Consider the following 4,615-nt stretch of genomic DNA (forward strand, 5'->3'; position numbering starts at 1 on the left):
CGTTGGATGAACAGTATCCCAATCGATTGAGCCGGTGGATGAACAAGACCCCGTGGAGGGGTGGATGAACAGGACCCCGTGGAGGGCTGGTTGAACAGTAGCCGGTGGAGGGCTGGATGAACAGTAGCCTGTGGAGGGTTGGTTGAACAGGACCCCGTGAAGAGGGCTGGTTAAACAATAGCCGGTGGAGGAGCGCGCGGTGGAGGCTGGATGAACATGAGCCCATGGATGAACAATCGTAGGTGGGAGGCCGGAGGAGGTCGGCGGTGGATGAACAATAGCCCGTGGAGGCTGGAGGAGGTCGACGGTGGAGATGAACAGTATCCCGTGGAGTCCCGTTTTGCGGTATGCCTCACCCCTCCCGATGAACAGGACCCCCGTTTCAACCATAGCGCTCCAACACACAAGTCTGTTTCCTCTATTTTGCGGTACGCCACACCCCTCCCGATCAACATGACCCCGTTTCCACCGTAGGAGGTCCGTTTCCTCCGTTTTGCGGTACGCCACACCCCTCTCGATGAACAGGATCCCGTTTAGACCGTGGCTGGTCGAACACAAGGCCGTTTCCTCCATTCTGCGGTACGCCAGGCCTCATTTTCATCAGCTGTTCCATCCAAGCTGATTGGCTCCCGATGAATAGCACGCGTTCCGTTGCCTCCCGATGAACACGACGCATTCCGTTGCGTCCCCATGAACACGACGACGGTGCAGCTTCTCCGTTCCGACCCAGCCATGTACACGAGCCATGGCCGTATGTATGCGCGAGTAGGCGTTCGAGACCCCGCCCGTATGTATGTACGTGGCCGTATTTACTTCCTTGCACCCTGGCCGCTGTACGTACGTGTACATGCTACATGCGCGCCTCTACTACGACACGTGTGCGCCTCTACTACGACACGTGCACGCCTCTATATCGACCAGTATGTACGTACACGTTCTCGACCAGAATGATAACACTACGTACGCTTCGACCAGGTGGGTCCCGACTGTCAGGCACTTTCTTGCATGCGAAGATGTAGCTGATGGGTCCCAGCAGTCAGCGGGGTGAATCATTTTTTTCACGAAATACGGTGACCCGTATGGTGGTTCCCTGCTGTCAGGTGGAGGAATCATTATTTTCCGCGTAATAAGGAGGCACTTTCTTGTTGCGGCCGTGGACCCAGCTGCCAGCCTCTCCACGTACAGTAATCTTCCGATGGAAGTTGTTCGTTGACCACGCCACGCCGAGAGCACCAAGGTGGTGGATGACGGCGAGGCCTAGGAAGGGGATAACGCGGAGCCAGGGAAGACGCGGCAGTGGATGCCCATCCAGAGAGGAGTATGAGGGTTCACTGGTTTGGCTGCGGTGTGAGGATGCCGTCGCCGCAGGGCCTGGCCAGCGGTGGGAGTGGTAGGGGCGGTGAGGCCTCCGCGGCAGCACAACTGGCCACGGGAGGCAGGAGAAGGCGACACGACGGCGGTGCTTTGGGCGGCTGGAGCAAGAAGACCAGAGGTTGAAGAATCATGATGGCCGTTGGATGGACATCGTACGGTCACTGCAGCTAGAATCGTTTATATTGACTAAATTGACAAAGCCCTTGGCACGCGTCAACTTAGTAGGCTCACAGGTCAGCCTCCGAAACAGTGCGCCCCAGATATCAGGGGGAGGAATCATTTTTTGGGCGGCTGAAGCTAGAATATCCGAGATTGAAGAAGAAGCACAACATCTGTTGGATGGACATTCAACGGACACTGCTGTTAGAACCGTGTGTTGACTACAAGTTGAGAAAGCCTTGCATACGCGTCAAACTTACTTTTTTTAGGGGACGCGTCAACTTAGTAGGCCCACAAGTGTGTGGCAGAGAATTTATAATCCATTTGTGATTTGTAAGAATGTACAGCCCATTTTTGAATTCTAATGGAATTTACTACATCACATTTACAGTTTGTTAAAAGTACAACCCATTTTCTAGCTAGGACAACGATTAATAATTTCAACCAACCGTTCAAAACAGAATTCAATAAAATTTCCCATATTTTGATGGGATCCAAAATATTTTTATCCCGAAATTTCTAGTCAGATTAAATACAATTTCAATATAAATTTGTATTACGGAAAAATCCAATGAAACATTGCGCGCGCAACAATTAATGAAATTAAAATTTCCAAAATCCAAAAGTAATGTTTTATAAACTAATTATGTGTTTGATGCATTTTTTTATAGTTACTGCCCATTTTTTATAATTACATCCCATTTACTATTTAAAGCCCATTTTCTTGTTAAGCCTAATGCATCCCTCCTCCTAAGAAAGATTTGCAGTCCATCGGGGCGGAGAATAACAATTTCACCCGGATTGTGTACAACCGTCGGCCCAGTTGCATTGCTGATGTTGAAAAAGGCCTGTGTAGTATAGTACAACCTTACATGGCTACTCAGCCCATACAACGACACCGGAAAGGCCTAAACAGGGCTTCTGTACAACCTTTTGAAGTCACTGAGCTCAATTAATAACTTAAGAAAAAAGTTAGAGTATAGTGGAACCTAATTAAAAGCTGTCATGAGCAAAGAAATAATTAAACGGGTCCCACTTGTGCGTGTGTGTGTGTGAGAGAGAGAGAGAGACCCATCGGTCGATGCTCGTAAATACATCTTTCAACCATATGCATTGATGATGCTCAGTAAAAACTTTTATAGTTAACACAATCATATAGAACATCATAGCACACTGAACCTGCATATAAAAATTTAACGCAGGTGGCACAATCAAGGTGGAAGCAGTGGATCGCTACGGGTAGGGCTATGTTGAAACCAACGAACTCGTACATAACGATTCATCGTCTTTATCAATGACGGGGAAATATCTTGAATGATGTGTGATAACCCACAAGTATAGGGGATCGCAATAGTTTTCGATAAGTAAGAGTGTCGAACCCAATGAGGAGCTAAAGGCAGAACAAATATTCCCTCAAGTTCTATCTACGACCGATACAACTCTACGCACGCTTGATGTTCGCTTTACCTAGAACAAGTATGAAACTAGAAGTACTTTGTAGGTGTGATAGGATAGGTTTGCAAGATAATAAAGAGAGCGTAAATAAAAAGTAGGGGCTGTCTAGATAAAGACACAACTAAATTAGTTTTAGTAGAGAGCTTTTTGTTACGAGAAAGTTATTTGTCCCTAGGCAATCGATAACTAGACTGGTAATCATTACTGCAATTCTATTTGAGGGAGAGGCATAAGCTAACATACTTTCTCTACTTGGATCATATGCACTTATGATTGAAACTCTAGCAAGTATCCACAACTACTAAAGATCATTAAGGTAAAACCCAACCATAGCAGTGAAGTATCAAGTCCTCTTTATCCCATATGAAACAACCTACTTACTCGGGTCTGTGCTTCTGTCACTCACGCCACCCACCATAAGAAAATCATGAACATATTGCAAACCCTACAGCGGGAATCCCTCACGCTTGCGCGACACGGAGAGCACCATAGGACAGCACCAATAATAAACATGCAACTCAAACCAATCATGATCATCAAATAGCTCATAGGACAAAATGGATCTACTCAAACATCATAGGATAGCCATACATCATTGGGAAATAATATATAGCGTTGAGCACCATGTTTAAGTAGAGATTACATCGGGTAAAAGAGGGGTTACACCGCTGCATAGAGGGGGGAAGAGTTGGTGATGATGGTGGTGAAGATTGCGGTGATGATGATGGCCCCCGGTGGCGCTCCGGCGCCACCGGAAGCGAGGGGGAGAGAGCCCCTCCTTCTTATTCTTCCTTGACCTCCTCCCTAGACGGGAGAAGTGTTTCCCGTCTTGTACTTGGACTCCATGGCATGGGAGAGGCGAGAGCCCCTCCGAGATTGGATCTGTCTCTCTGTCTCTCTCTGTTTCTGCGTTTCCAGATTCTTCCCTTTCACCGTTTCTTATATTCCCGGAGATCCGTAACTCCGATTGGGCTGAAATTTAACACGATCTCTATCTGGATATTAGCTTTCTTTCGGCGAAAGAAGGGCACCAACTACCTTACGGGGTGGTCACGAGGGTCAGGGGCGTACCCAGGGGGTGGGGCGTGCTACGTCTTGAGCTTGCGTTGGTTTTCCCCGAAGAGGAAGGGATGATGCAGCAGAGTAGCGTAAGTATTTCCCTCAGTTTTTGAGAACCAAGGTATCAATCCAGTAGGAGCCCATGCTCAAGTCCCTCGTACCTGCACAAAGCGATAGCTACTCGCAACCAACGCGATTAGGGGTTGTCAAGCCCTTCACGGTCACTTATGAGAGTGAGATCTGATAGATATACTATTTTTGGTATAAAGATGCAAAGTAAAAAAGTAAAGGCAAAGTAAATAGCAAAACAAGATTAAAGTGATGGAGATTGATATGATGAGAATAGACCCGGGGGCCATAGGTTTCACTAGTGGCTTCTCTCAAGAGCATAAGTATTCTACGGTGGGTGAACAAATTACTGTTCAGCAATTGATAGAATTGAGCATAATTATGAGAATATCTAGGCATGATCATGTATATAGGCATCACGTCCGTGACAAGTAGATCGAAACGATTCTGCATCTACTACTATTACTCCACTCACCGACCGCTATCCAGCATGCATCTA

The sequence above is a fragment of the Triticum dicoccoides genome, chromosome 6A (assembly GCF_002162155.2).
Source record: "Triticum dicoccoides isolate Atlit2015 ecotype Zavitan chromosome 6A, WEW_v2.0, whole genome shotgun sequence".
Classification (NCBI taxonomy): domain Eukaryota; kingdom Viridiplantae; phylum Streptophyta; class Magnoliopsida; order Poales; family Poaceae; genus Triticum; species Triticum dicoccoides.